This window comes from Lipotes vexillifer, unplaced genomic scaffold, assembly GCF_000442215.2.
Source record: "Lipotes vexillifer unplaced genomic scaffold, Lipotes_vexillifer_v1.1 scaffold50, whole genome shotgun sequence".
Classification (NCBI taxonomy): Eukaryota; Metazoa; Chordata; class Mammalia; order Artiodactyla; family Lipotidae; genus Lipotes; species Lipotes vexillifer.
This window is the reverse complement of record NW_006784763.1, coordinates 4249323-4259817: the sequence shown is the minus strand read 5'-3', so window position 1 is coordinate 4259817 and position 10495 is coordinate 4249323. Positions and strand designations below refer to the sequence as shown.

Below are 10495 nucleotides of genomic sequence, written 5' to 3'. Positions count from 1 at the left end.
CGGAGCACAGGCTCCGGACGCGCAGGCCCAGCGGCCATGGCCCACGGGCCCAGCCGCTCCACAGCATGCGGGATCCTCCTGGACCGGGGCACGAACCCGCGTCCCCTGCATCGGCAGGTGGACCCCCAACCACTGCACCACCAGGGAAGCCCCCAACCATTTTTATATTGTACTTTGATCTTATGTTATTAGTAGTATATTCAATATTTTTGGAAAAAAGATTTTAGACCATTTATTCATTAATGAGTCTTAACTTAGCTAACCCTAGTGTAATATAAATGTATTTTACTGGATGCATATGAATTTCTAAATGATGCTATTCACCATGAGAAATAAAAAGAGCAAACATGACACTTTTCCCCTCTGTATTCTACAGAACTCCTTTTTTCTCAAGATATTTTACTTCATATATACTCTTCTTGATCTCCATAGATTAGAGAAACCAGTAATATATGAGAATTTCCCTTTCCTCATATCCCTAACAATAGTTAGCATTCTCAGACATTTTGAATTATATAAATATGGTGGATATAGCCTGGTGTCTCAATAAAGTGTTACTTTATACTTACCTGATTATTAAATCAAGTTACTTTTCATGTTTATTCACAAGCTCTTCAGCTTAATCTACCTCTTCACTGAGTAGAAGATCAAGGTCACATATCTTATAAACATGAGTGTGTTAAAACCCCAATCTCCATTCATAAGTCCTGTCTCTTTAGCTGTCATGTTGTTAGCTCAGAACTGCTATTCTGACTTGTATTTTTGAATCCCCTCTTAGTTTCTGGTCGCTCCTCATTACTCCTTCTGATTGGGCTAGCATGCTGTTTTTTCTTCATTTATTTCTGAAAACCATTCTGAATACATATTATGTGCCAGGCACTACGTCTTTTCTACTTTCTCAGAGCACACTGAGAAAAACAGCTTTAAAATGTGATTATATAGCAATACTTACCATCTTGTTAAATTTCTTGTTTATGTCCTTGTGTCTTCATTGGACTCTATGCTATTTCAAGTTATAGTCATCGTCCTTTAGGTGTTTATCATTGTAGTGACCTAGTGCAAATCCAGTATTAAAAGAATTAGCTATAAAAAGAAATTCAATATATATGCATGTCATTTGGTGTAGTTAACAGTGCTTCTGTTTCTGAAATGCAAGTATTATTTCATATGATACTCAATAAAGCATCAAATTGTTTTAATTACCTTCCTTTCATCCCATTGTTAAGGGAGGGGTTTCCACCCTAGGGTTATGAGGATGGCCAGACCTGACACACTGCATGGGACAGATGAGACTGACAGCAGGTGATTAGTCACATATACTCATGGGTCAGAGGAAGAGGACACCATGTATTAGGCAGGGCCATATGGGGTTGTACTTGAGAACAGGGTAAACCAGGGGCTATGGGAGGTTGCTGGCTTTGTAGTGTCAAGGGGGTGGGGCGCCCCTGTTTCCTATGGAAGGATTTGATTAGCTTGTCTGAATAATTCCAGAGACTGGCAGAGAACTGAAACTCACTACTCATGTATAAGCAGGAATTGTGTCTCACCCCTTAAATAAGGAGGTTGTTTTTCTGGGGAACCTTATCCATGGGAACAGAGTGGGGAGACCTACTTGAAGTTAGGCCATTTGAGGCCATCCCAATTTTACTAACTGTCAAGGCAGCACATAATATTGACCTTAGTTTTAGGCCTTAAACATCACACAAATCCAGATATATAAACTAAGTTTATTCTAATTAATGTTATTTTCATGCAGAGATTAGCAGGTTTTTGGTTCCTAGCGTTGGTTAGAATTTTCAGTGACCACAAACTAGAAACATTATATGGAATTTTATTTAAATTTTGTTCCTATAGAAGGAGTATATTTCCACAAATTAAAATCATTCATAAATAAAGTTTTCTTCTTCTGGGTTAGTCTTTACAAATCCACATGATTGTAGAGAAAGCTGCTCTCTGACAGTTGTTGAAAGCTGCCTCTCAAGGTGAAGAATATACCCAAGCTAAAAAAATAATACCGGATGCACATTAGTTATCAAAACGAATGCTATACAAGCACTGAAGGAGGGGAAGTTCCCAATATCCACAACTGTTCCCTGAACAGCATTCAATGAATAAAAGTACCTGTGAAATTGCTGAGTCTCTAGAAGAACTGAATATAAATAAATGATTTATGCCATTTTCAGGGCACTACAGAAACATAGTAGAAAGAAAAGTTTGCACAATTCAAATTTGGATGAAACAATGAATAGTCAGGGGAGCATAGTAAGAAGGCTATGTACTTGTAAAGTGATAAAACAATGTCATAACAATAAATGGGTATTGGAAATACATGAGTAAAATCCAATGGGAATAGTAATGAAACATTTAGTTCATTTTTATTTTTGTCAGACTCAGAAGGCAAGTTCTGTTCAGTCTAAATTGATTGCTATTTTGATGGGTTACATCTTACAAAGTTAACCAATGTGCAAAATATAAAACAAAAATATAGTATATTCAATGGGGAAATTAATTTGTGGGTATAAGGTACTATAACAAAACTCAAATTCTGAGAGGAACACAAAACATGTATGGAATTAAAATAACTGTGTTGAAGGGATACAGGACATGACCATTTACACAAGATCATACACTAAATCAGATATTGAATAATTACTTTCCATAGAAATTCTAGATATATAATTAACTTTAAGTAATATTTCTTGATTTTTAAAATTTGCTCAGTCATTTCTTCTACCACTAATTCATGAAGGGTTTACTATGCATAGACTTTCTGATAAAAAAATCTGCAAACAAAGTAGAGATGGTTTCTATTGTCATGAAATGTACAGTATAATATGAAATTTATGACTGTGGTTTAGGAATCACATAGCTGTGGTTAAAGTTTCAGGTTACTTACTATTTCTATCTCATTAAATAGCCAAATAGAATCTGTGATGATGGAATGTTCTAAACCTGTTCTGTCCACTAATACTGAGCACCTGAAATGTCACTAGTCAGACTGAAACTTTAATTTTGTTTAATTTTAGTTAAATTTAAATGTAAATAGCCACATGTGGTTACTGGCTACCACACTGGCTACCACTACTGTAAATATCAAATATGCATATAGCAGTTAATACAGTGCTTAGTACATAGTAAGTGCTTATTATCAAGTAACTATTAACATCCATGATGATAACGATAATGTAATTTTGGGGAAAGAGATTAAACAGTTTCAAAATGAGAAAACTTCTCACAAAACCAGCTAGATATTAAAGTTCAGTAATAGGCATTGATGTCTGAGGAATCATAAGCTAAATATTTATCACTGATGCTTATAGTCACAGTACTGGAATTTAATATGCATACAATGTGTATATTTAAAAAAAACACAATAAAACATAATCCTTGAGTGGCCAAAAATGATGTCAGATGCCAATAGCATTCAAGCATTGGGGCAGATACTGATATCCACAGATGGGAGTCCTGAAAATTCTTTTCCCATTCAAAATAAGGGATATCTATAGAAACACCTCTCTGAAGAGCAATAGAATTATTCATCTTCTTCAAGTCTCAGCACTGCAATTTACATTGGTGTAGTGATGCAATGCCTCAAAATCTCCTACTACGTAATGAAAATGTTCAATAATTATTAGAAATAGTTCACACTGTGTGCGTGCTAGCTTTGTAATGTTTGGAAATTGTTCATCTCTTCAATGATACTGTTTCTTAGAGTATAAATATTCTATAAGGTAAACAGATTTTCAAAACAGCATGATATCTAAACTGGCTCAAACTTGAACTAGAGAACATTCTTCACAAAATGGTACACACCGAAAAGGACTGTCACTTTATTCATCCATACACTTTTCCAACTTTAGAAATGTATAAAGGACTTCAATCTTTCTCTTGGAAACCTTCTGCAATCTGCTCCAACTCCACCATCCATACATCACCATCATGGTCTGTGTCCCAGAAAACAGTTCTGTTCTGACTAAACTCCCTAATCCTTTGGTTTACATTTGGGATTTGGAAAATAAGAAACTCCAGAAAGAGATCGGGGGTGGGAAGAACGAATCCTTACCCTATATTTTCAGGGCTAAGGAAGGTAAAATTTCCCTTATTTCATAGCCTTAGGATATCTTATTGGTAGTCTTAAACCTTGTTCATAATTTTTAAAACTTTTGCTTATTAAATTTGTCTCAATTACTTTACAAGTGTGAATTGTTTGCTGCTAAGCCCCTGACTGATACAAGAACCAGTCTTGGTATAAAATTGTGATTTTTAACACATGGAGAACTAGGATAAAATATTGGACACATGTCTGCATGAACAGACCTTTAAGAATTTCTTCCTAATCTGTGCTTTTGGGATTATAAATCTTAACTGGATAAAGAACACATTTTTATATAAGACAGTTTGCCAAGCAGCTAGATCATAAGACAGAGAACAAAAATACGGACAAAGAAAAAGAAGAAAGAGACTGAATAAGATCAAGTGGAGATGAACATTCCGGCAGGGCCATCATCACAATAGGTCTAGAGCAGAAAAGTCATCGGGATATTGAGAATGAGACAGCAGGTGATTACGTGTAAAGGAAGACAAGGTAATTGTATCATCAAAATTTGTGACTACAGGCATAAATAAAATATAAGAAGACATAGAAGAAGAATAAAAATAAAGCTTAGTCCTAGATAATTATTATTGTTATATATTCTTGTTTGTTCATATACCCAGAACTTCCATGTACAGTAGAACAAATTGTGTGGTATTTCAGGTTAAGTGAAAAGTCAAAGTAACAATGAAAAATATTAATTTGTATATTGACCTATTTTTTGAACCACTAGAGTATATGAAAATTAATTTTAATTCCAGATATAGAATAAATAGAAAGTATGTGATAGTGTATGTATATTTACTTTATCCTATGAATTAAAATAACTTTATGTCATAATTCTAATCATGACAACTCTTCCCATTCAACCCACTCCATCTTAAGACCCAGGACAACTGAAAAAAGAAGTTTTTGGTCAATGTTGCAAGTTCCTCCACAAATTATATTTCCACAGGTTTTTCTCTCTTATACTGAACAACACAAAATGTAAGGCATTCTAGCAGTACTATAGTACACTGCTAGAGGTAGACTCTGAAGCCAGATGTCTTGGTTTACTTTCCAGTCCATAGTTGCTATGCTTCATTGGTAAAGTTACCTAAGCTCTCCATTTCCTTATTTAGAAAACAGAGATTATAGTAGTCCTAAACTCTAGTGTTGTTATGATTATTAAAGTTACTTCATATAAAACCACTATAAATATTAGTTATTGTTTTAATTTTGGCACCATTACAAAGGGCTGAATTTCCAGACTCACGATACACAAGCCTTATTCAACTCTAAGCTTTACTCATAATTAGCAAACTATGCTATTAATAGGGAACCACAACAAAGCTGCATCACTAATCACAGGGCTCTGAATTTGTCAAATGCAGCTTCCCAAAAGCACTTTTCTCCTCAGGATGTGTTTTGGGTTCACAGAGATGAGCACCAATCATGCATGGTACAGTCAGTGCTGGAATTTCTACTTTTTCATGTATTGCTAGTTGTAGCTAGAGATATGATAGTTTCTTTCAGTAGTATGCTGTGCAGCATGGAAAATGAATAAACTATAGCAATATATGTCTTCAATGCATGAATCTAATAAATGTATAAGTTAAAGAATAAAGAGGCAAAAGCATACTTAATGTATATTTTCATTTATAAAAGGTTTGGAAGTAGACAAAATAAAGCTCTAATGTAATGCATATTCAGATATAATCTTGTAAAGAAAGAAGTGATTACTTTAAGCCTAGATAGTGATTTCCTTTAGGGAGAGTGATGGATTTATATTTGGTGGGAGAAAGTGGATTGCTTCTGGGGTTCTATTTCTTATCTTAGGTGATAATGATATGGGAGGGGTTTTTCTTTTTGGAGAAGGGGTATGATTTTAAGTAATCCATATTACACTGGACTTTTACATTTTCCAATTTTCTCTACATAGATCTTACTTCTCAATAAAAGAGCCAAAAATAATAGACTAAATTTATAAAAAAGAACAGAGAGGGTATTTTTTTCATAAAAATAGATGTATATTGAATATAATTCAATATACAACTGAATATAATTTTTAGTCACATCTCTGGTTGGTATGAAAATCCACTTTTGAAATGTTTTTTTGACTTGATAGGGTAAAGGTTTGCATTGGAGTAAATACACAGATTAGTTGTCTGCATTTGTGTGGTTTGTTTTGTTGCAATGGCCATTTATTGCTTTTGCAGTTTGAAAATAATTGACAATAAAATATTTAGAGAGAGGTTCTGATTGACAACTATCTCAGACTTTTACAGAGACTTATCTTTAAATACCATGTCTCTATATCTTAGGAAGACAGTGGATACTGTTGTCTGCTTCACTCATCTGCTACTACATCATTGTTTTGCAGCCTTGTAGTATGAGTGAGTTTGATTCCATCTCCCATCTCCAAGAAGGACCATGATGGCACATCTTTTCGCAAAGTTTTTACTTCAAAATCTGATCCTAAATTATTCTAAATGGAATCAAACCCAGAACGTTGGGTAATGGTTGGAAAAAATGAAGTTTTCTCTTCTGGACAGTGTGTAAAAGGAATGTGAGATCTTAAGTTGCAGCATCAATTTTACTACTACCATATAAGCCAGCCTGTGGATGAAGGTAGCACCTAGAAGAGTTCAGAGATGAGATAATTTCAGTGATCGTGAGTGGTCACTTGTTCTAAAATAATCTGGGTCTTTAGTGATTTGTGAGTTGGAAAAGATCATTTCTGTGGACCCTGTTCTTTGTGAGAATATGAGACAAGTACCTAAATATCCTTTGTCATTTGTCAGTGTGAGTTGGATTTTCTGTTGTTTGCAATTGATCATATTTTACCTGATGTAATGAAGACTGGATAGGGAACAGAACATCGTCAAAAATGCTTTCATAGATTTTAGATTTTAGATTTGTGGATCTTTAAATTGTTTGAGAGAGACTTAGATTTTCAGTAAACAAACATTATTTTTTATTCACATCTGAATAAAATCACAATGGTATAGGACACATAATAAGTAAACAAATGCTAATCTAAAAACTCTGTGCTATAGGTGATTCAACTCCATGATCTTCAGATTTTGACCTATTTTGTCTTTAAGCTATGTTTCAAGTTTGAATAGGTCAGTTTTGACCTATTTTGTCTTTAAGCTATGTTTCAAGTCTGAATGGTAAATATAAAATCCTTGATAATTCCAAATGAATATAAAAGGCTTTCTATGAAACTAAATGATTTTTGACATATGTGCAGTTGTTCATCACAATTTTAAAATATAGTATTTGTATTATGTGAAGCATAGATGCAGTTATTTATTCCTGCCAGCCCTGACATCTCAGACATTAAAAAATGTAACCATATGTTCCTGCCCCAAATCCCTTTCATACATGTCTTTATAGCTCTAGCCCCACTCCTATGACCTAAAAGAAGAATATCTCATTTGAACTCACAATGGTATTTGTACAAAAATCTTTTTCAGGAAATAGTAGAGATTGCCTTAAGAGACAGAGCCTAACAAGAATGTTTTGCAATTGTAGTAATTAAAGTCCTGGTTCTTAAAATTGGCCATTGAGTGAAGCCAGAGTGGGCAACAAAGTGAGTAACTATTAGGCGTAACCTGTTCCAAAATGTAGGTAAATAATGGAAACTGAACTATTAAAAAAGACTAATACATTTCAGTAGAAATAATACGTGCCTCAGTCTGAAGTGAAAAATTAATTCTAGGATTTGTTAGATATGTTAACTGGTTCAAATCACAATTAACATATGAAAAGGAAAGGAAAAGACACTGAAAATAGACTGAATTAAAGCAGAAAAAGAAGTAATAGAAATAAACCTTACATGTGACAGCTTGTCACCTCCATAAAATAGGGCTGTGTGGCAATATGGCAGCCATTGCAAAGCACTGTGACACTGATATTCAAGAGCCACACCAATGTAGGTCACATAGACATTTTCTTTGCAAATATTCATGTCATTAATCTTCTTTCAAAAATTGCTGAGGTATAAACATGAGCCAGACTTGCATTTGTGCACAAAGAATGCACACAAAAATGAGTGTGTTACACTCACTTTTACTGTTTCTGTTTTACATACATTATAGCAAGTTTATGCAATATGAGATGAGGCCAGATGTTCTGAATAATTGGTTTACCTGCCATATACATAGAGCTCACAATGTTTATTAAGAAATTCAGAAACTCATGACTTGGTATGTACTATGTCTTTTGTTTGTTTTACAAAAAGTCTTTCCTAGAATGGGATCTAAATGAGATTTGCATTATAGCAATCCCATTTATTTCTATATTGTGGTATAATAAACTATTCATTACTTATGTAAACATATACCCACAGCTATAGATGGAGGGAGAGAGAGAAAAATTATTCAAATAAAATTTAAGAACACAGCACACAATAGAAAACACAATACATATTCATTAATGTATACAGTTAGCAAATATCTGCATATATGCTCAAGGCACTGTGTAAGAAGCTAAAGAAGAAAGATGAATTCCTTCAAAGAGACTCATCGTCTCAGATTCCAAACAAAAAGAAGAAATCAAATGTAATCCTGTTGGTGCTCTTTTTGGGGTGTAAGCAAAACATTACTGAGGTAGAGAGAATGTGTACATTTTATTATTATAGACACAGAAATTATATATGTTGTACCATATTATTGTTAGATAAGAATCTTTGTTGGAGCCGGCAGCCTAGGAATGAATCTCCTCTCAGCCTCTAAGATCACCTGGTCAGAATCCTTGGATGAGCCTGTGGGACCTTTCCTTCTAGCCCTGTGGTTTGGAGCAAGTGGCTTTGGAACTGTAAGAGGATCTACAAAGATTCTCAGGGGCTGCTAGGTTCACCCCTGATGGCATCAGGCACTGCCAGCCGCTCAGAGGATGAGGATGGGACTGGCAGGGCAGAAGCGGGCCTCCTCACAGGCTTTGGCACCATCCCTAAATGGAGAAGCACCTCCAGGTCCACCAAGAGAAAGAAGTTTGATGATGAGCTGGTGGAGGGCAGGCTGGCTAAGTCCTCTACCCGGGCGAAGGGGACCAGTGGGGTGGAACCAGGGTGCTGTTCTGGGAGTGAACCCCCCCCTCCTCCAGTGAGAAGAAGGCATCCAAGGCCCCCATCGTCCCTGTGCCGCCCAGCCCAGCCCCAGCCCCTGGACTCCCCAAGCGTGTGAAGCAGAGCAGACAGCCACTCCAGGTGATCAAGGATCTGGGCCGCTGGAAGCCTGCGGACGACCTCCTGCTCATCAATGCCACGTTGCAGACCAATGACCTGACATCTGTCCACCTGGGCATGAAGTTCAGCCGCCGCTTCACCCAGCAGCACTGGTATGCCCTGCTCTACAATCCTGTCATCTCCAAGCTGGCCTGCCAGGCCATGAGACCCACTGCTGCACTCAGAGGCCGTTGCCGCCATCCAGAGCAAGGCCCTGTTTAGCAAGGCTGAGAGCAGCTGCTGAGCAAAGTGAGATCGGCCATCAAGCCCACCTTGGAGACTTCCAGGACCTGCTGCACAGACACCCCAATGCCTTCTACCTGGCCTCTACTGCCAAGACTCTACAGGCCCACTGGCAGCTCATGAAGCAGTATTACCTGTTGGAGGACCAGACAGTGCAGCCGCTGCCCAAGGGGGACCGAGTGCTGAACTCCTCGGATGCAGAGGACTTGATTGACAACAATAAAGCTCAAGGACATGTGAGATGAAGTCCTAGACCATGAGCTGCCGTGGCTGACCGGCTACAGAAACGAGAGATTCGGCAGCTGGAATAGGAACCGCATAAGTGGCAGGTGCAAGTAGATAACATCACAGGCACGAGCTCTCCGGACTTTGACAGCCAGACCCTGGCAGTGCTTCGGGGCCGCATGGTGCGGTGCCTGAGGCGCTTGAGAAAGATCACCATAGGCAGAGCAACCGAGGATAACCAGATTGACGTGGACCTGTCTCTGGAGGGTCCGTCCTGGAAGATCTCCCGTAAGCAAGGTGTCATCAAGCAGGAAAAAAGATGGTGACTTCATTGCCAATGAGGGCCGGCGGCCCATCTACATCGATGGACGACCTGTGCTGTGTGCCTCCAAATGGCGCCTTAGCAACAACTCCGTGGTGGAGATTGCCAGCCTGTGATTCGTCTTCCTCATCATCTGGGACCTCATTGCCCTTATTCCGGCCGAGGCTGCCAAGATCATGCCACAGTGAGAAGTGGTGGCAGGACCCATGGGCTCTCTCTGGCCTCAGTTTCCCCTGCCATTCCAGACCCCTGGAGCTGGGAACTCAGGCTCCTGGAAAAACCAGAGGGGGCTGTGGTTGACTCAGCTCCTGGCCCCTCGATCTGAGCCTCTGCGGGGGGGCCGGAGCTGGCCCTGGGGAAGCCCCTAGAGGCTGGGACCCTCAGGCTTCCTTGGTGCCAG

General features: G+C 38.0%; 1 pseudogene; it reads left to right on the top strand.

Annotated features, from left to right (window-relative positions):
* The first annotated feature begins 8916 nt into the window (after positions 1–8916).
* On the top strand, positions 8917–10283 carry LOC103086647 (microspherule protein 1 pseudogene; annotated as a pseudogene).
* The last annotated feature ends 212 nt before the right edge of the window (positions 10284–10495 follow it).